General features: G+C 38.3%; 1 protein-coding gene across 4 annotated transcripts in view; it reads right to left on the bottom strand.

Moving 5' to 3' along the window:
- LOC129763209 (sodium-independent sulfate anion transporter) overlaps positions 1-23,001 on the bottom strand; it is a 119,810-nt gene that overhangs the window by 20,592 nt on the left and 76,217 nt on the right. Inside the window, exon 3 of one of the 4 annotated variants that reach the window (XM_055762089.1) lies at positions 16,126-16,271. The exons of 2 other annotated variants lie outside the window; for them this stretch is intronic. The gene's annotated coding sequence lies outside the window, so the exon portion shown is untranslated. Of the gene's footprint in view, positions 1-3,902; positions 4,169-16,125; positions 16,272-23,001 lie in introns of those variants that run through there. One more of the 4 variants, XM_055762087.1, reaches the window with a different exon arrangement.

Below are 23,001 nucleotides of genomic sequence, written 5' to 3'. Positions count from 1 at the left end.
ATTTCATGTATTCTTTCAATTCAGTATTCATATACTTCACGATTATCAGAAAAAATCTAGGGAAAGCTGGGGCGATTCATGAATTAGGTTAACATAAAATCTTACAGTGAGGGCAAGTTAAGAAAAAAGTTTTTTCGTTGCTTTCAATCCATTGTTTGGCCTATTGCGTGTACGTGTTATCGTGATTGTTTGTATGATTAATTGTTAGTAAATATCGCTGCTGAATTTCATCTCTGAATGAACATTATGAAATATGATCTTACATGAAACCTGTGAGTTGTCCAAACAGAAAATATGAAAAATTGCAAATATTTTGTGCGCATCAAATTATTACATATACTTTTGTCAGCCGATAAACATATTTTCATATACAGTTTGCGACTTTTAAAGAAGAAGCAACTTATCCTTCCCCACTAAATTTCAAAAATATAACTTCCATACGTACACTATCCAATCCAACGATATCAAATAATTAGACAGCTATGTTGGGTTCCAGCTAACATTCTACAGGGTTTTCCATTTCGGACTTCCGAAAGTATACAGCCCTGCGCTGACAACCGTTTAACATAGCTGTCAACCAAATCGTCATATCGTTAGTCGAATGTCTGCCATTTTACAATATGGATCGTTTTAGCATCGCACAACGTGTTAATTTTGTTAAATTATACTATAAAAATGATGAAAACCCGGCAAATGTTTTTCGAGCATTACGTACGGATTTTGGTCGTCATGGATGGCCTACAGAGCACACAATCGCTAATGTAGTGCGTAAATTCGAACAAACTGGATCCGTAGCGGATATTGTGAAACCTGTGCATCATCGTAATGTGCGTTCGGCCGAAAATATTGCTGCTGTTGCTGCCAGTGTGGAGGATGACCCGAATGTTTCGATTCCACGGCGTGCTCAGCAATTGGGCTTGTCAAACACATCATTGTGGCGAATTTTGCATTTGGACTTGCACCTACATCCATATAAAGTCCAACTGGTACAAAAATTAGAGCGTGGTGACCATGGAATGTGTCGGTTGGGTGAACAAATAACAGCAGCAAAATGCTGAATTTTCGCATCAAATTTTCTTCAGCGATGAGGCACATTTCGAGCTCGGTGGCTATGTGAACACCCAAAATTTCCGTATATGGGGCTCAGAACATCCACACGTGATTGTTGAGAGGCCATTGCATCCGCCAAAAGTCACTGTTTGGTGCGCATTATGGTCTGGTGGAGTCATCGGGCCGTATTTCTTTGAAAATGAGGACGGCGAGACGGTAACTGTGAATGGTGAGCGCTATGGCCGCATGTTAACCGATTTTTTTTGCCACAACTTGAAGATATGGATACGGATGACATGTGGTTTCAGCAGGATGGCGCCACGTGCCACACAACACGACCGAACATGGCCATATTGCGAACGAAATTTGAGGAACGCATAATTTCGCGTTTTGGTGATGCCAATTGGACGTCCAGATCATGCGATTTGAACCCGCTAGACTTTTTTTTTGTGGGGTTATGCGAAAGACCGTATCTATGCCAACTCTCCGCAAACTCTTGAACATTTGAAACACAACATTAACAACATCGGTTAGTTAGGGTTAGCCTTTTTTTTGTTTTTTTTTATCTCCATTGTTTCTGAACAATATTTCGTTCAATAAACTCATTAAACAAATTTAAAAAGCATTTGGCCGGTTCTTCGAATGACTAGATTTGTACCATCAGAATTACTGCACAAAAGAATCGCAAGTGAGAATTCTATCGTACAAATAATGCCTCACTTGCGCCTCGTGAATGTTATTACTAGATATTTATAAACGATATACTACGAGATTGGAATACTCGTTTGTATTCATAGGAGTGATCGTAGCCGCCAGTAAATGCGTTTCTAGAAATTCATGTTCATGTCTAAACTTTAATTTTGCCGATTTTAGGAAATCATTTTACAGCAGAAGATTTATTGAAATTTGTCTCATCAAGGAGCAGCAGGACGACGGCGAAATTCCGAACCAGAGGAACGTTTCGTCTAAGTTTGAATTGTGGTGTTGGAAATCTAATTAGAAACTAAATCATGTTCTTCGATTAGTAGAAGTTTGTGTGTCAAATTGATATACAAGGCTATCCAGAAAGTGGCACACGTCTTTGACTGATGCAGCTAGGGGCGAGACTAGAGTATCCATCTTATTATCAAAAGATTCTTATGCTCGGTACGCACCAAGCTGTGATAACTACACCACTGCAATGCCCGGCTTCAGTCACTATTCCATTCCCGTACACTTCGCAAATTTTGCGATGGATTGCAATTGGTCAGTAATTTTTTATCAACAAACACCTAATCAATGAACGCACTTCACAAGTGGCGGGTAGCATCACACAGTTTAATTATTCACAGCGAAAAAAATAAGAGAGTTACGGAACACCCATTACCACAGCTTGATGCATACCCAGCAACCACTTCCGCGCTAGTCAAAAACGTCTGCTTCTTTCTGGATAGCCCTCGTAGTACTATTTTTTCCCAGTCAATATTGTGCGAAAGATCGACGTATTTCTGTGGACACAGCTCATTAGCATTAGAAACAAGGGTTGACAAGAGATCACCTTGGATTACTTCCTACATAAAATCCAACGATGAAGCGGACGAATAGGTGAATACGTTAAGCCTATTTTCTCCAGATGTTCTTGTAGCTTTGCGTGTTTTTCAAATTGACAAATTGAAGTTATCACTCATATCGCAAATAAATGAAGAACAGTTATCATCGTAGGGAGTTGAAGTTACCCAGAATCAATTTAAGTCTTAAGATCAAGTAAAAACTCAGAAATTCCAGCAAGTGAATTAATGACTCTGGGAAAAATATGCTATAAAACAGAGCGTCTTATCTGAGTTGATTATTTTCCCCCATTCAATTGGAATTTAAATAAAGTTTCAAGGTATGGCACTAATATTCCCAGGACCATTAAACACCGGAGATATTTTGAATTTCCGAAGGACTTGTCTAACTTGTTCGTCTTGTGCTAAAAACTTGCACAAAGGACGTTTACAAAATCCTCTAATTAGACAATTGGACAATCAAATGTTCAATTATTCGTGTCGCATTACATGTCTGTCCAATTAGCCAGATGTCCAATTAGAGGAATTCTGTATTCCTGTATTCTTATGTCTTTCGCTTTGAAAATGTTTTTTCTTCGATCGGTGTAATAACTACAGAGATAGATTTTTAATCGGATTAATCGCTATAGCTATATCCATCACTAGATTCAAAAGTAAAATATGCCCCCTGAGAATCCGGTATGTCTCCAGGATCCAATGACCTGGAATATAGGTGTCACATCATGAAATTGTATCAAACTTTTAGTCGAATGACGCAAAAAAAAATCAAATCGGATTATGTTTGATGGAGTTACAGTCCTTTGAAGTTGGCCAAAAGTTTGCACATCGTACTTTTATGAGTTCAATGTGACAATGATGGACCGTATTTGGTACTTGGTCCCGGGTAGATGGTAGTAATCGTTTTCCATAGCTGCGTGATTGTACATTTTTTGGTCAATACTCGCATCACGCTTCATTGTTCGCGTACAGAATAATGTAATAAAACCGAAATGGTTGGTATTTGATGGTTGTAAAATCACTTTGGATGAAGAAATCGGACGTGTCCTACTTCCGAACATGACGAACGTAGACTGTATGTTGATGCACTACCATCAAATACACCATTCGAGAAGTATTCAATATTCAATATTTTCATTATCTGCTTTCATAGATCTTCGGAAGGGCCCTCATTCAAACACTTCACAAATTTTGGATAATTCCTCACAAAATGCCTAATAATAAATCGAGACGTAATTCGCTTCGCCTCATACCTTCTTCGTGACACTGTTGCAGGCTCTGCAGTGCTATTAACTCTTTTATGTTTACCTTTTAGCAATCGTAAAATCAGCTCAATCTGATCGAACCACCAAGTCCAGCTCAGGGCAATACAAATCGTCAAAGGTTCCCCCCAGCACAATAAAATCACTTTCACAGACACTTCCCGACGGTACAAAAAGGTTTCCGACAATCGCTGAAGTCACTCGTCACTTTCTGATCCCCTCGGGGGGCTGATCACAACTTGACTTGACGTCGGACGAACTATGACTGCGCTGGTTGAGCCATTTTTTCCTGGTTCATATCAAAACTAGCACCTGTGCGAGCCTCCGTGATCAGCACCATCATTAGCATCGGCGAAACAATCCAACACATACTGAGGAAAATGTAAACAGTACTGAATGGAATCCCTCTTCTCTAGTTGCCGGTCAGCAGCCAGACAGTTGTTCCATTCATCGTGACGCTTTTAACCCTTACGTTTTTCGTGCCAGATCTTCTCAAGTCGAATCGAAATGATTCGATGACCAATCGGTTGGTCGAAGTGATTAGTTTTGGCCATAAAGTAGCTATTCGCTTCAAAAGCGACAAAATCAAAACACTACTTTAGGGTAAACAAATTTCGCATTTCCGAATCAGATGACCACAAAAATTAGAAGCTGACTAAAGTGAGTGGCATTTTTCTTCAAGAGGGGATTTTTTTTTGTTTAGTGCTGGTGAATTAAACAAAGACGTATTAAACCCATTTGGAACACGCGTTGCATTAATGTGATCTCTTCCTGTGCTCGTGGTTGTGGTCGGTAACGCAGGGGTTAACTCCAGCAGCCGAGGGAATTCTATCGGCTCGAGAGCGTATTTCCATACAACTGTTTGTGTGGAAAGAATCCCTTCCTTGAAGAGACTCATCTTGGGTTTTTTATTATGTCAGAATTCCCCCAGATCACGTCGAAACAAACAGCCCGCGGAGATCGGATTTCATGATTAGGGCTCTGTTGATTTAATGCGATCGTGAACCTTTTGATAGTGGTAGCACAGATGCAACAATCGGAATCAATGATTATCAGAGCTGGTAATATACGGCGTAAAGCGGAAATTTGCTCGAATACAGGAAAGTACATTGCAGGAAGAAATATTTCATTAGATTGGTATTGTTAGACATATTCTACCATTCGTTCTTTTCCAGAGGGATGAAGAAAGTTTTCTGAAAAATACTAAATTTTCGCTTTGTTTTCCCATCAATTACGAGAGAATCATTTTTCGCGACGGTAATTTAGCGCAGTAATATTTTTTTCAAAACGGATTGAATGATCAAAATTTGATTGACTTAAATGTGATGTAGGGTAACACGGGGTGATTTGGTCATATTTGGTGATTTGGACCACCCCTTTATCTCAAAAATTACGGCTCAACTTGGATTTTCTATGATGTCATTTCCTTCTATTGTTGAACCGTATGTACCTAAAGTTAAAACACTTTGGTAAAACTTCACAAGTAGAGGGAAACGGTAGCATAAGTACATCAATTACTTTGAGCGTAAAAAAATGTGAGTTTTCCGATCGTGGTTTTAAGGGTTTTCCCGCTGATTAAACAAACTTTTCGTGTAGTGTGCAGTAAAGTTCTGTTCGCCTACAGAAGAGGAACAGTTTGATGAAGCGAAACTGTCAGTTTGATAACAATAAATGGAATTAATTGCATTTTAATTTTTGCATGTTGTGTGGGGTGACATGGACACGTTTCTGTGGGGTGAATTGGTCCTACAGGTTTGAGACTTTTCATTGGTCTAATCGATTCCAGATGCCGCTGAATTACAAGAAGAGGATGGACAGACAACGTTGGAAGAAGGAGGAGCTTGAAAGAGCAACTCAGGCCATCGAGAAAGGATTTTCTTTGACCAAGCATCAAAAGTGTTTGGAAATGCTCGACCAACAGTGAAAAGATTCATGCAGAATTCGAGATGGTGTCAATCCAACTTTTCTGGTCTGGAATCCGGCCAAGACACCTGGTATCGATCCCAAAACATTATTACGGATTGTAACATTATCCCAAAATACTTAACATAAACATAAGTATGTTTTTTTCGATGAAACACACACTGGACCAAATCACCCCGCATCAAATTTTAATGTCCAAAAATCGTCTCTTTTATTTTATGATATATTTGGTAGATTGAAGCTTTATATAATGATTGAACATTATTAATTGAGAGAAAACAAGTGTAGTTCAGTATACAATGTGACATTTTTTATTTATACCGTATTGGTTTGGAAATATTAGGCGATTTGCTTAGGTGGTCCAAATTCCCCCCTTTTCCCCTATTTCTTATGAGTGTGGATTGGAAAAATCTCACCGGTCTCACCGTCGATTTTAAAGTTCGCGTTTATTGTGGAATTTGTTGAAGAAATTAGCATTCATCGGATTTTTCAATGAGAGCGCTACAAAAGTTTTTTCTTTAATTAAAACAAAAACGGTTTTGGATATCAATGAAATTCTTTATTCATGTGAAAGTACATTTGATGACATTATGTATGGAACTCGATTTCTTTTGCATGGCCACCACGGGCACGCTTGCAGAAGTCCAGACGCTGAACCCAATTTTCGACGGTTCACAAGCACAAATCGGCGGATACTGCTGCAATTTCACGTTCGATATGTGTACAAAGTTCATCAATCGTCGCTGGCTTGTTGGCATAGACTATAGACTTGACGTAGCCCCATAGGAAATAGTCTACGGGCATCAAATCGCTCGACCGAGGCGGCCAATTGAATGGACCATTTCGTGAGATAGCACGCTAACCAAACTTGGTTTTCAGTAAATCGATTGTTAAATTCGCTGTATGGGTTGTGGCGCCGTCCTGTTGAAACCACATATTGTTCAAGTCCATATCTTCCAATTAGATCCAAAAATATTTGGTTAACACTGAGCGGTAGCGATTCCCATTCACAGTAACGTGCCGGTCTTGATCATCATGGAAGAAGCACAGTCCAATGACGCCACCGGACCATAAACCGCATCAAAACGTATTTCTCTCGGGATGCAATGGTGACTCATGGAGTACGTGTGGATTGCTGCCTGACCAATAACGCATATTTTGCTTATTGACGAAGCCATTCAGCCAGAAATGAGCCTCATCGTTGAAGATGTTTTTTCAATGAAAATCCAGATCATTTTCAAGTTGTTGCTCAGCCCAATCCACGAACATACGATGCTTCTGTTGGTCAAGCGGCTTCAGTTCTTGCGTCAATTTGACCTTGTAAGGATGTAGTTCAAGATCTTTTCGCAAAATTCGCCACAACGACGTCACAGAGATTCCCAACGCTTGAGAACGACGTGTGAAAGACTGAGTTGGGTCTTCCTCAATTGATGCGCTAGCGGCAGCAATATTCTCAGACACAACGGGCATTTCTTTGTGTCACTGGCACGAGAACATTTTGTACTGTGCCTGTGGACTCAAACTTTTCCACTAGACGCTCAATTGTTGATCTGGCAGGACGATTATGACAACCATAAATTGGACGTAGCGCTCTTAAAGTTGAAGCCATTGACTCCGAATTTCGGTAGTAAATTTTAACAATCTCCACTCGTTGTTGGATCGTATATCTTTCCATTATGAAATGGCAAAACTTTGATTGGCGTCGTTTGCGATCCCTATCGGTCTTCTTTTGTAACGTCCCTATTGAAATAGCCGTTACATAACCTAACTTAATATAAAAAATCTTAATAAAATGCCAAAATATGTAAACTTTCTACAGTATTATTCTGATAAAAGACGGATGGGTAATGTCGGGGACATAACCGGAGTGACGTAGGACTATACAAAGGGGACAGGTTTTGTTAAATATATATTTTAAATATATTGTTTTATTTTCTTCTCCTACGTGAATACCTACCTATCTACCTGAAAAATGGATTAGTTTACTGTTTACTCTTTATGAATATGTTGATGGTTCTGAAAAGAACCTTTGGTGTTGTGTTTTTGTTATCACTCGATATTCCCATCTTGTTCGGTTAAACCTTCCTGTTTAGCTATTGCGTTTGCCACTCGCCACAGCTTTCACAGTTGGAAAATTTCTTCCCATCCAGCTTGTGACATATTGTTCAGTAAATTACATTTAATGCGACGTGCCGGAGAAACACTTTGCCACTCACTGAAACTAATTGTTGCCTTGATGAGCGCCGAACCGAAGCTGCTCTGTTCTTGATGCGGGTTTTCTGATTGTCGTGAGCAGCTTTGCAAGCCAACTCGAGCACTCCGACGACCGAAACTCTATAATCGCTTTTAGGTATACTGGTGCTCCGGCACCAATCCGTTCGGTCTAGTTACCCTTGCGGAGCAATCAGTGAATGCGACCAACAGGGAACTGGAGACCTGCACGGTTCGAGTGAGGCTTTGCCTTTCCCTTAACTTGTCCTCCTTTGTTACGTCCACGATGCCGATGCCGTACAACCACACGGGTTTACGGTTTGAAAGAAAATAAGATATTTTTTTGGGGTCCGCGTGTTTTATACTCTAGCGGTACACACTCACAGGATAGAGACAAATCGGCAGACTCAGCCAGAGGGGCGAGTCCAACGAGACGAACGAATGTGCGTTAAAAGGGAGCGATGGCAAAAAAATACATTCATTACGATTTGTTCGCTCGTTGGATTCACATGCAGGCTAAAAAGGGTCCTTTTCAGGATCACAAAATTATTTTCAATCAAAGAGTTTATTGTTTTGTTGTCACTCGATATCTTGTTCGGCTAAACCTTCCTGTTTAGCGATTTGTTGCCACTCGCCACAGCTTTCACAATTGGAAAATTTCTTCCCATCCAGCTTTGTGACATGTTGTATAGTAAATTACATTCAATGCGACGTGCTGACGCGCCACTCAGTGTCGCATTGGAGGCGATTTTAACCTGTAATTGAACATTTGTGATGACAGTGGTACAGTGTCGACTTTCAATGTGGGGTCATAATTTGGATCTCTATGTTTACAAAAATGTCCAACTAAATAAGTCGCATTACATGTCCGTCCAATTAGCTAAATGTCGAACTAATTGTAAATTACTGTACTTTCAATCTGGAAACAATTTAAGAATTGGTGAAAATTGAATAATCTGGAAAGTCCCCAACTATCAATAAGCTCAATGCGGGTTCCGAATGCGGGTTTTCTTATCGTCGCGAGCAGCTTTGCCAGCTAACTCGATCACTTCGGCGGCCGAAACTATATAACGCCGGCTAGGTGGACTGGTGCACTGGTACTAACGCGCTCGGCCTAGCTACCCTTGCGGGGAACTCCAGATCAACACGGTTCGAGCGGGATTTTGCCTTTCCCTTCACTTTTCCTCCTTTACCATGTCCAGACATGGCTGCTTGGGTTGGTTTGTTGATGTGTTGTGATGCGAACTGATGTGGTGTACGGTTTGAATGAGAATGATCGTTACGGCAGCGGAGCGGGGATTTTTAAGCTGACTGGCTGGCTCGAGAATTACGCATGTGTGAGACTGCGACCAATGTTTCGTTCAGTTTTTTCTTTTTCCTTTCCAATCGTGCTTCATTCTATTTCGCTGCTGCTCTGGTTGCCCGTTTTGGTCGGTACGATTTGAGGAGCACAAAATGGACCAATCAAAAATGGGCACATAGTGCATTTTGACAATGCTTGATATTTCACAATTATTCAATTATTTATCTCAAGAAAAATGAAATGTTATTCGTTATGATAGATGCGTAGATATATTTCCTATCAATTGATGCAAAAACCTTTGCGATCTATTGAGAAATGCTCGAGTTATAAGCGTTCCAAATCTTGCATTTTTTCCTACTTGTTCAGTGCCTAGATTTCCATTTCACCCCCTATATCTTCCGGTTAGACGTAGTCCTACGTCAAAAGAACACTCATTGTGATGTAGGAAGGAATCACTTGATTGAACCTCTTATACATTGCGTTTTGCAACTATAGAACCACTCAATTTTTCTGAGTTTCCAGATATATGTAAGAAGTCGGTTGGATTGAAGTATGTAGTGTTGGATATAATAACAATCTTCATTTATGAGCCTGGCCATTTGAATTTTATTGTTGTGTCCAGACGCGAAAAATTAAAAAAACAAAAATTCTAGTGTTTCATAACTGTAGAACCAGATGGAAAAACTCTAACTCCTTTACAAAATTAACGTAAATTTCACATGAATTACAATAAGTTTCTAATACGTAAATATGCTAAAGATGCTCCATCAGTTAAAATAACCCATTCGGGGTAGTTTCGACCAAGCTGCGCCATGTTGTAGTGTGTATTTCGTTCTACGCAGAGGATACTGCTCGTTTAAGCTCTTCAAATCACTCATACTGCTTATAAGCTGCATCTAATATTCGTACGATCACTCCTCATAAGTTCTTGATGGGGTTTTGATCTAGTAAACAAGCTGACCAGTCCAGAATTTGAAGCCCCTATTCATGAAACCATGCCATGACTTTACGGATTTTATGAATTGATGCCAAATTACCCAATTCTCACGGTGGTTTAGTTCCAAAAACAGAAATAAATGATTCTGAAGTACTTGATTTGACTGTTCATTTGTGTTGATGGTAGATAGCTAAACTAGGCCTTTTTGAATAGAATCCCGTGCGAATAGTTGTGAAGCAGCGGTCTTGTCAGATTTCTTCTGCATCTATTGACAAACTATGTTAATTCATATAGATGTGTAGTGGTATATGTAGAATCACATAGAACCATTGTATGTAATAGTCATTCACTTCATTCGTGGCTCAGTTTACTTTTGTGAATGAGCGTGGTATAAAGTGTTCGTGAAGGCTTTAAAATGCCGCGTGGAACGTACTTGTCGGAACAGGAAAAAGGGAAGATTTTAGCTTACCGCGAATGTGATTTGGGCACCATGTTATAAACTTTTTGATTAATCCTGATGGATATTGCAAAACTGAAAAAGGCGGAACCAAAAAAAGCTGTCTAGACGAGTTCAACGAAAAATAATTAAAACCATACGCAACTCACTGAAGAGTTTGAACCAGATTAAGGCAGAACTATCGCTTGACGTTTCGCGAATAACAATCTACAGAATATTGTAAGGCTGTTCTTGTATTCAACGACAAAAGTGGAAACAAGCACCACGCCTTTTGCCCCGCCACAAGTGACAACACTAGTAGAGATTGGAGTAATGTATGTAGTCACTTATCTTTTCAATTAAATAATTTGTTAAGCCGGTCTATTCTTTCAGGTCATCTTCTCTGATGAGAAGAAATTCAACTTGAATGGGCCACATAGTTTTGATTCATACTGCAGAGATATAAGGAACGAGCCAAGTTATTTTACGACACGGAACTTTGAAGGAGGAACTTTATTGGTTTTGGGAGGATTTTGTCAAGATGGACGGTTGGAGATTGCTTTTCCGTCAACACGAATAAACAGTCTGGAATACGTCGGAGTACTTCAAAAACATTTGCTGCCGTTTTTGCATCAAAACCATCGTAATGAACTGGTATTCCAACAGGATAACGCATCAGTTCATAAGAGCCGGGCGACCAGGGCATGGTTCAATGAACAGGGGATTCGGATTCTGGATTGGCCGGTTGTTCACCAGATCAGAATCCGATAGAGAACTTGTGGGGATTGATCGTACGAAGAGTAGGGGTAATGGGGGCAAACTGGTCATGGGAGGCGAAGTGGTCACCTGCTTGTTTGGTAGTATAACTATTGACTATAGAAGCCGTATTGATAGTCAGTCACCTTATGTCTGAAGAATTTAATGACTTTTAAGTCACCCTGTACTTCAGTAGAGCTGTCGCATGTCAAAATACAAATAAAAACAGAAATTACTCTCTCGATAGCCATTCGGCCGTAGTCCTATGCGCATGGTATCTAAGGAATTTCTCGTGAAATTTAGTTTATTTAATCTAATATATTGGACAAATCATCAGTTTGGACGACTGTTCACATATCCTAAGAGAGGTGAAGAGATATTTTTTTCAATCTCAGCGATTAATTAGCGTAGAAATTATTTTCATGTTTGGGGGCAAAGTGGTCATAGGTGAATAACAACTTACAATGTTCTGTTTACTAAAGCTGATATACCTCATCACATTCAGCTCTTGAAGAAGATCCTTTTGTGGCTTTGGCCCCGGATAAATATGCCATTCCAACTAAACCAAGCCTCATTATGCGGAACGTAATGTGTTTCTTACTACGCTTTTGTAAGCAAGAGAAAATTTAAATTGAGACTCTAGGTGAATAGGCCAAGCTTATTTCATGCATGTACCTACTATAACAAATATAATTTGAATAAAATTGGACGAAAAAAACGCAGAAAATTCTCCCATTTAGCTTGATATGGGCGGGTGACCACTTTGCCCCCACTAGGTGACCACTTTACCTCCAAGCAAAAAAAAAAGTTCGATTTTTCACCTTTTTTTCTAATGATGAAAAGTGTACTATTTTGAATTTTTATAGTAAAAGCCGTATGCTATCTTGAAGAACAATGAGTTGAACTATAATATTCTTCGAGAAACGGGAATTAAATAGGTATGTGGGCGCCGGATATGGGCATATTCCTTAGGGTGACCACTATGCCCCCACTTCCCCTTTATGCAGACAACAAGCAGTACTAAAATGTTGATGAGCTTAAACAAGCAGTTCCATCTGCGTGGAACGAGATACAGATTTCAACATGCCAAAGCTTGGTTGAAAGTATGCCGAACAGGTTATTTGAACTAATTGAGAACAGAGGAGGACCTACGCTTTATCAACTTTTTGCAATTCATGCCGATATAGACAATATTTTTTACAGCTTGATCGTCAATGGATTAAGCGAGCGTTAGGTTCAATGTTACAGGTTTTGGCCCAGTCTAATCACCACGGGTGTGGTTCGTCTGTGTAGGTTGAAGGATTTAAGTCCTTTCCTGAATGGGCAGAGATTCAAAGTAGCATTAGTGAAAAATGTAGCGGACCGGGTTTCAAAAGACAACCCAGGATCTACGGCCAGCTCGAAGAAGGGTTCGATTTCCCAGCTAGAGGCCTGATACACAGGCCTAAATTGTGCCCTTTTGTAAGGATCGGGGGATGATCGAGCAGTACCAATTCCAGCAAGTGAAAGCTGATAGAAGACACTCTCAGAAACGTCAACGCCTGAGAATTACTCCAATTACGACGGGAAACAACTACAGGGTTTTCTCATTACAGGCAACGTTAATCTAACAAATTACCAGACTGGCACGGCCATCTGAGAAACAAAAACGGACCTACAAAAACTCCAGACATTAACTCCAGAACACGGAGTTCGTGAAATGTTAATGAACAATAAAATGAACGATTACAGGATCACATTTATATTAACGACTTTTATTCCTAACAAACGACATGACGACAAACTTCCTGCTGGATGTGTGGACTACGATTTCAATTTTAATTACATTTATTGTACATTCAACTTTGCTTAAACTAACGGGACGTTACATGTGCACATGGACAATTAACTACACAATACAGGGTACCTGGGGAGTGCGGTGAGGACAGAAATTTCCTCACCCACTCCTTGAGCTGGATGGGGAAACTAAGCTCTTAAGCGTATACTTTCTGGAGAATCTTTTAGTTAATTTTCAGTTGTGACCTAGTGGAGGTATACTGTAAATGTTTCAGTGTGAGTTTTCGAATTTAAATATTTGAATCTGACCTTATAATTAATTACTAACTATCCTAACCAATGAATAAATAAACACAGAAAGATTGTAAATAAATTGACTTGAAAATATATAAACACAACTCAATGAATATTCACACCAACAATAAATAGATAAATAAATAATCTGAAAATATCACATGACGACAACAGTTGTGCCAACTATTACAAAAACTTCCAGTTCATATAGATTACAGGAATTATAACTAATAAGCCAAAAAGTGGAACAAATAATCCTTACTAGTTGTGAATCATTGTGTGCAATTATTTTCAGAAATGGAGAACAAATTTCTAGAATGTAAGGAATTCGTGGAGCTTACTGATTATATTTTGTGTTTACCTGGCAGTACCGCGTCTGTTGATAGAATTTTTTCTCAATAATCAATATTTGGATAAAATATCGTCGCGATTAAATTTTCAAACCATTAACTATTATTACAAACGCCGAACAGAACTTTGATCTGGAATGTGACAAATTTTTCGATAAAATCTCTAAAAATCCTAACCTCTTTCGCAAAGTCTCTTCAGCAATTAAACAACATATAAACTCAATAAAATTCTTCAAAAAATATGACTTTTTGATAAATTTGTTTTGGCTTACGTGGCCCGTTTTCATTCCTGAACTATTTGGTCAGTCTAGAATAGGGGCTTCAGATTCTAGCCTGGTCTGCTTGTTTACCAGATCAAAACCCTGTCAAGTACTTATGAGTAGTGATCGTACGAATAGTAGATGCAGCTTATAAGCAGTATGAGTGATTTGAAGAGCTTAAATGAGCAGTATCCTCTACGTAGAACGAGTACAACAATGGAATTTTAGTTTTTTTATGTCTCGCCTGAACACAACAATAAAGTTCAAATGGCCAATCCTATAAACGAATATAGTTATTGTATTCTACACTGTATACTTCAGTTCAATCGACTTCTTGCATATCTCTGGACACTCAGAAAAACGGAGTGGTTCTATAGTTATGAAACACGGTGTAGCATTAATTGCATATTAAGTACATACAGTCAATCCCAAAATTGAGTATACACATGCTACTTAACGAGACTCGCCATTTATTTGGTTCAACATATTTGAATACATTTCTTCTTTTGATGTATATTAATAACACACACATTTGACTAACTATGCGCGCAAGAAAATTTCGCGAAAAGTTTTTTGCTAATAATTTATTCCAAAAAAAATTAAACAATCTCTATTCTGAGCATTGCAAAATTGAGTGTACACCTTAAATTTCTCCAAACAAATTAACCATTTTTGTAAAATCTTTGCGAATTAGCGTTCTTTTTTCGTCAGTGTGTGACGCCAACACCAAACCACTGCTTGGGCAGTGTTTTTTTTTGTTTTTTGTTGGTGTTTGAAATTTTTTTTAATGACATTACTTGCCAGAAAGAAAGAAATATTTTTACACGTACAATGATAATAAGTAAGACTTGTGGAGGAAAGACATTGCGGGAAATAGCAGCTGCTGTCGGAAGAACCCACTCTACAGTAAAGAAAATCATAAACAAGTGGAAATACTAAGAAACCATGGAAAATCTCTACATGGAACGCAAACGAATCCAATCTTCTGATGATGAACGGGTAACTGTTCGAACATTGCAATAGAACCCTGAAACAAACATTCCTAAATTGACTACCGAAGTAGCCGACATCATTGGAAGACCTGTCTGCGCAGACACTGTCCGGAGAGCAGCATACAGGAACAATCTGAGAGGTCGTGTTGGCTGTGAAAAGTATTTCATCTCAAAGGTGAATGCGAAACAAAAAACCCAATCAAAACCCAAAAAATGTCCCAATCAACTCAAAACACCTCCGCAATCACCGGACTTGAACACTATTGAGTATCCATCGTGAGAACTCAAGAACCATCTGAAGGATAAAAATCCAGGGAAAAAGCGGAACTCATAACGACGAAGGCATTTCCGTCTGCTCGCCTCGTTCCGAAATCTCGCCTCGGCGCTTGCAGACCATACTAAATACTAGGGGGATTGATTTTTGTTATCTGTTATCATTTTTGAACTGATTTCAATTTTCTTTTTAAGATAAACTTGAACTGTACACTCAATTTTGCCACGTCTTAATTGAAGGTTTTTTGTTTGTATTTTAAACCTGAAGTAGAAATGTGAAAATTTTTTTACGATGAATATAAGTCGCATTTTATTATTTACTTTTTAACCCGACAAACTCAAATATAACAAAGCAGCACGAGGTGTATACTCAATTTTGTGATAGACTGTATGTCGAAATGTTGGCAGCAGATTGCATCATCATGAACTCTATAACGCTGCAGAGATATACCGCGCGCACAGTCATACAGATGCGTACCTTTTTTCGACCATAACGAATGCTTGGTAAAAGCTGTTGTGACAATAGTAGTAGGTTTCCAGTTGATCGGGTAATTTGCGATATTAAAATAAACCCCCTTCTGAAAAGTACCCGTGGTTAGAAGATACTAATTGAGGTGGGATTTTTTTTTCGCGGAAATTAAATATTCAACCACTATAACAGATGTTTGCACGCATCGGGCTGGAACATAGAGACTTAGTAACGATGAAATTGAACCGAAGAATGCATGATAACATCCGATTTATATAACTGGGATTACCTGATGAAGCTTGGTTGGCACAATCCAACGTTTGACTGCACTAGCTGAAGTTGTGATTTTACTAGGAATATTTTTACAGTGGTATCAACTGGTTCTTGTCCGACAATGTATGTTCCAGGAATTCTACCACGCACAGTGGTACGAAGCTGAGAATCTTTTCCTTAATTTAGAAAGGTACTATCAGCTATCACTAGAACCTGATTTTATAGTATCATATCATCATAAAAATACATGGTGAAGTTAAATTTACGAATATATTCATACTAAATTCGTTATTCAAAAAGTTAACTTGAATTTTCAAAAAAAAAATGCATTATTAACAATGTTTTTCCAAGTGTTATGATACGCAAAAATGCAAACAACGTGTCAAAATTTTCGATGTACTTTACCAATCTTATAGCTTGGTTACACATTTAGGGTTAAATACATTGAAATAGAGAGAGTTAAAAGGCATCATGTTAAAAAAACTGACATTTTATTTTTAATAAAAGATTAAAATACATTTCCCGCCTATTCCCGTGCTCTAACAACGTTCATTATGTTCTTTAGTATTTATATTGAGAGGGTCTGAAGAAGATTCTGGTCAATAGCCACCTAAACGATGAACAATAAAAAAGAAGAAAAAAATGCAATGACGCGCTACAGCACCGGTCATTTTTTTCTACATTCTGCTGCATTGTTCAAGTCAAAGCATCGCGCGCACCAAGGTGCCAAACTCGAGTCGAACAGGTGCATTACAGGTCGGACTCGATTATATACAGACTCGATAATATATGATTCAATTATATACAGTGTGAATGATTTTTTTTTCTATGATTGAAATATGACTTATTTCAAGAAAAAATGTAATATTTCAACTTACTAGTACTTAGTTGATATTTCTATGCCAAATTACACACCTTGAATGTATTCTAAGGCCGTCCGCTCACGGGTCAACTGAAATTCAATCTCAATTAGTCTTCATCTCAGCTGTCAATATTGAGCTAAACTTCGATCCGCACATGCACATCTGCTGTCACACTGTATAGTAAAAAACGTCGTAAAACTCGAGCTAGTGCTCTGAAAGTTAAATTTTAATTTTTAAATTTTCGGCAATTGTTTTGTTTGTATTGTTGAAAGCATCGTTATTTTTTCGACACTGATGCCAGACAACATCATCGAAACAGCTATAAAAACCACTCAATAAAATGTTATTCCTGAGTCATAGCGTTTCATGTCATGAAAATCAATACAATAAAATTGTGTTGATATCAATACAATTATTATTTTTACGTTTAATGGGTTTATAATGTAAGTTTTAGCAACTTTAACATTGGTTAAGCAAATTGTATTGCAGAGCTCGGAACACTGCCACGGCTGCCTATGCTTTCAAAAACAGTAAACGGAAAAGTATTACATTCAATCAAAATGCCTCGGTCAATGAAGAGAAGGGTTAAGGCTCTCCAACGTGAATATGTGAAAACAATGCAACCAACGAAGAAAAATATTAAGGAATTATCAACATCGAGTTACTATGCGCAAGAGCTTGGTAATACTTAAAGAGCCCCAATTCGCATGTGTTATAAATTTGCTCATGTTACGCTCGCGTATAATCAGAATTTTATTTCATATGCAAATGCACCTTCTATATATATTTATATTTGCAATTGTTCATCGGAACATATCGTTCATACATTTTACTTTAGTATTGAATTGTTATTTTTTTAAAAATGTTTTCAAAGACTCGTATCAATGAAGCGCCGGTCTGATAAGTGAATTGATCTATTTACGTGTGCTTTCATCTTCTCTCACAAACACTATTACCCCATTTTTACACGTGGTTTTACCTATACTACTACAATGGCTTCCTTCCTCCTTCACCTTAAATCGCAGAATCTGACTCATGACTTTTGCGAAGCGACAAAGACTATGGATTTTCATATTGAATCAATGGATTGGTCGTGAACGGTGTCTAAAGATAATTTTTTATAATAATAATCAGTTTGTGCGGGATTCAATTAAGGTAAACACTACGTGTTTTAAACTATTGAATAATACCAAATAAAAATATTCTTTCAAATTTTAATTTGTCCTATAAACACTAATGTCGCCACAGATGTCGACACCGTAGATTTTCTTTGGCAAATCAGTTGAAAGAACCAGGGATGCCAGGTTTGGAGTCTAATCTGTTTACAAGGTTTTTCAATTTGTAGCACAGATAAATAAAACCGAAAATCTCGACAATTTCATATTATATCGCACATGAAATATATAAGTAAACTGCTATAGTGAATTGAAAATATTCTTTCTGCTTGGACCAAATGTTTTTGCTCAGCAACAGGATCTATTTCATGTTCATGTTATATTGGGTTGGGGAAAAAGAAATGTCGTATTTCTGATCGAAATTTGACGCTTCATTTAACATACTTAAAATTATCCAATTTAAGTCAAATATGCGCCGTTTTGTTCGCAAACTTGTTGCCATTTAGAAGGCAACTTCATTATCCCCCCTTATAAAACCCCCCCTCCTTATTTGCAAAAAACTCAGACAGCCAGTTCTCGCAAGCGTTTTGCATGGACCGGAAGAGATGATAATCACTTGGAGCCAGGTCTGGACTATACGGTGGGTGCAATAGGAAATCCTATCCGAGCTCCCGTAGCTTCTGGCGGTTCATCAAAGATGTGTGAGGCCGAGCGTTGTCCTGGTGGAAAACAACACCATTCCTATTGATCATTTCTGGCCGCTTCTGGTCAATCGCCTGCTTCAAACGGTCAAGCTGCTCACAGTAGAAAACCGAGTTGATGGTCTGGCCATAGTTGAGCAGCTCATAGTAGATGATTCCCTTCCAATCCCACCAAACACACAGCAAAACCATCCTGGCCGTCAATCCGGGCTTGGCGATGGTTTGGGCTGGCTCACCGCGCTTCGACCACGACTTTTTTCGCTTAGGGTGGTCGTACGTGATCCACTTTTCATCACCAGTCACCATCTTCTTCAAAAATGGGTCGAGTTCGTTCCGTTTCAGCAGTGCATCGCAGGCGTTGATTCGGTCTAGAAATTTTTTTTGCCTCAACTCGTGTGGCACCCATACATTCAGCTTTTTTTGGAATCCAATATTCTGCAAATGGTTCCACGGTTTTATGGTCTATACCCAGTTCCTGGCCGATCAAGCGAGTGTTCACATGCCGATCTACTTGGTTTCCACGACGATTGGCCTACCAGGACGGGGTGTATCTTCGACAGCCACTACACCAGAACGAAGTCGATCAAACCAACGCTGTGCTGTGCGAATCGTCACAGTATCGGGTCCATAAATTACACGAATAATTTCGGCCGCCTTTGTTGCAGTTTTATCTCGCAGGTAGTAAAAACGTAAAATATGGCGAATTTCTTGCTTGGTGGACTCCATCTTTGACACGCTATAACTTGAGACTGAAAAGGACAATCACAACACTGTCAAAAAGACACTTGTAGCACAGATTGTCGTCTTTAAATAGCCGTATAGTATGACCCGATGCGATAAGTACAACACAAGATATGTTTAGGTGTTGCCATATATTGACAATATACGACATTTCTTTTTCCCCAACCCAATATGATGGTATTATGTTCATGTTGTTGAATATATGAATTTATCTCGAAAATCATATTCATAGAATTCATTCATCTGGTATTAAATTTAAGTACAAACTAAAAGCATTTTAATCATAAAATACTTGTATAGGTTAATTAATATAGAAATTGATTAAAGGAGCAGAAACAGACCAAAAAATTATTGAGATTCATGAGAAAAATGTGTAAAAAATTTTAACAATTTAAAGTTGTGTTTGCAAAAGATGAAATATGTTCTATGAGTCGATTAACCATTATATTTTATGCAACCATATGTTAGTATACACTTTTTCTGAACAAATTTTAATGTCTTGTAAATCTGTTTACGGTACGGAGCTCTTATGAATAGAAGATAACGGCACTCGGTACAAAACAAAAGACAAAAACCTGGAAACATAAGAGAATATTTACGATCAGTGTTACCACACGTACAGATTTATTTGGGATGGTACAGATTCTGTACGGTACAGAGTACAGATTTTCGTAAAAAAGTACAGATTGGTACAGATTTTTTCCATTTGTGGAATTTCTTAGATTTGAACAAATCAACATTGAGGTACATGGTGACTTTTACGCCGCAGTATCGTTTGATGCTGCTGATCAGAATAGCATTTACAATGCAATGATTGATCTTCGTATGTTTTGCTCCAGATCAACAGATTGAATCGTTTGTTCCAGGCTGAAAAACCTGAATTCATGGTGCTACATGAAGAGCTAAAAGATTTTTATTTGACTATTCACACTATTATCTGCGAGAAATCTGACGTTGTTTCAATGTCCAATGCTATTAAATATAAAGATCATTCGAAAAGCGACAAGAATTTGATGCCTAAAAAAAATTGACGGTTCGCTCGGCTTTTCGGTGCTTCGAAGTCTTGTTTGTAACGTTCTCACTATGCCTCACTCCTCGGCAACTGTCGAACGATTTTTTCTGAATATAATCAGAACAAGATGAGCTTTGAAATCGGCTCAGCAACGATACGATGAACGCTATCTTGAGATCAAAGAATTCGGTCAAACATCGTGGTGGTAGCTCAAAAATTTTAATAAATGATACATAGTATGCAATCTAGATTCAAAAAACTATGTATAAGTATCATCAAACACGCGAATGACTTGCAAATGTAGTATTTGTAGTAAATAAATGAGTTTTTTTTTCATGCTAATAAATTATATTTTTTTCTTTACAACGAATATTTTCGATGGTACAGATTTTTGAGAAAAAAGTACAGATGAGAAAGATTTTTGACCCTTCTGGTACAAAATTCAATGTGGTAACACTGGTCACGATGCTGGGATTCTCCTTCGTGAATAGTGCTACTATATAAAACATAAGATTAAAATACACTGTTCACCAGTCTTCCGAAAAACACTTATACATGTCCAAGCGATGTGAAAATTCCATGTTTTTGTTTGAATTCGAACATGATTCTCGCTAGTGTTGAGTGTCTATCCCCAACACGAACAATGATACACAAACATAGACATGTGAAAACAAACACGATGTTTATAATTCAAGAACATCATGTACAAACATATCACCCGATGTCGCAGTATTCATTGCTTTCGTTTCGTTTCTTTTCATACACGGAAAGAAATTATTCATCCCAAAACATTTCTTCGTAGAATACTTTTTCACAGAAACGAACTTGAAATTTAGTTCGCATTTCAAAAATTGCACGAACTACAAGGCTATAAGTTCATGCACCAAAATATATATTTTTATTAAGGCTCATATGGCGTCAGCCTAACGGGGCCGGGAGTTCAATATTTTGACAATGTTTGCTTACAACTATGTTGGTAATATGTAACCGATTACTCGCGGTTGGCTCGAGGTTAGTATTACAAGTGTTCTCATAATTGGGATGTTGCAGTCTTCAGTGCTCTGTACGTCTGCCCGACATGGGATACTTCCTATTGGGATGCAGCTGACCGTTAATCAGCAACGACCCCCTAGTCTGCACCCCATATCTAGCGTGGTGCGTCTTTTTCGACTCGAGGAATCCAGGATAGAATGATCACTAGCCGGCGCAATCATCAGCTCGTGTAGAGTTGTTATGAGCGGTACAACCTTTGGCTCTTGTTGAATCATCAGTGGACTGCACAACCTTCGGCCCGTGTATCTGTAAAGAGTGTGTGTATGCATTGCCGCGACTAAGTAAAAGTTTATAGATCGTTGATGCACATTTTGCAAGTCTAATTAAATAATCCTTGGTTTCGTTCAAAGAAAACATTCTCTGAATAGAAAGAAGCTTTCTATTTTTTTGCGTGCATGTTGGCAATTAAAGTCTGGGGAACCGACTGCATAGCGGGCGACGTCGTACAAATGCTGACCAAAAATATAAATACCCAAAAATTAGTTTTAGATGCAACCTTCAGCGGCACATAGCAGAACCAGCAGAGAAATTTCAGCGGCTAAAACACACCATTAATTTCTCGATGTTATCACAAACTGAATGAAGGAAAAAACTAAAAGCTACACTTACACTGCACTACATATGCTATGTGTCGATGTTTATTTTGTTCAGAACAGAAATAGAAGTTTATTTTATTTGCCCAATATTTTTGATAAAGCACCCATTGTCATGAAAGGAAAGCATTTTTTCCATGTCAACATACCAACACACCACGCGTTGAGTGGTGGTGGTGTGGTGTCCGATTCGCTTCTTCTACTCTACGCACTACCGGTGCTTGGGGTGAAAATGCAAAAGAAACTGTACACCATGTTCGAACATCATGTGAAACATTGGGATTAAACATCGTATGTCCAAACATACCACGAATACAAACATGTCACATTTTCTAACATAGGTACGAAAAAATCATGTTTGTACTCAAACACAAAACTGTGAACAGCAGCGTGGACATGTTTATTCCGGACGCAGTGTTTTTTGTGAAACATGGAAGACTGCTGTTCACTAAATACTAATCTAAAGCTTCTTGACCGTTCATAATTTTACATGTTCTTCTTCATTGTTCTTTCAAGGGAAATTACTGCCGACTAGTACCACACCCATATACAAATTTATTATGACCGCAAAGGGTTAATATGTATAAGCAAATGAAATATGTAAAAAAAATTTTTTTTAAGTTCAACGGTTTCGTTGTGATTGAACGTAGCGATAATGCAGGCTTGCCATTTTGTAGCGGCGACCTTTTTGAATTTATGTTGCTAATAATGCAGTGTATTCAAGTGAAGTCATATCCCAATCAATTTTTTTTAGAATGATATCAGCCATTTTATAGCGGCAGGCAAACTGGATTTTTGATATTATGGAATACAC

Source organism: Toxorhynchites rutilus, chromosome 1 (genome assembly GCF_029784135.1).
Source record: "Toxorhynchites rutilus septentrionalis strain SRP chromosome 1, ASM2978413v1, whole genome shotgun sequence".
NCBI lineage: Eukaryota > Metazoa > Arthropoda > Insecta > Diptera > Culicidae > Toxorhynchites > Toxorhynchites rutilus.
Note: the sequence above shows the minus strand (reverse complement) of the source record. Positions and strands in the feature narration are given on the sequence as shown.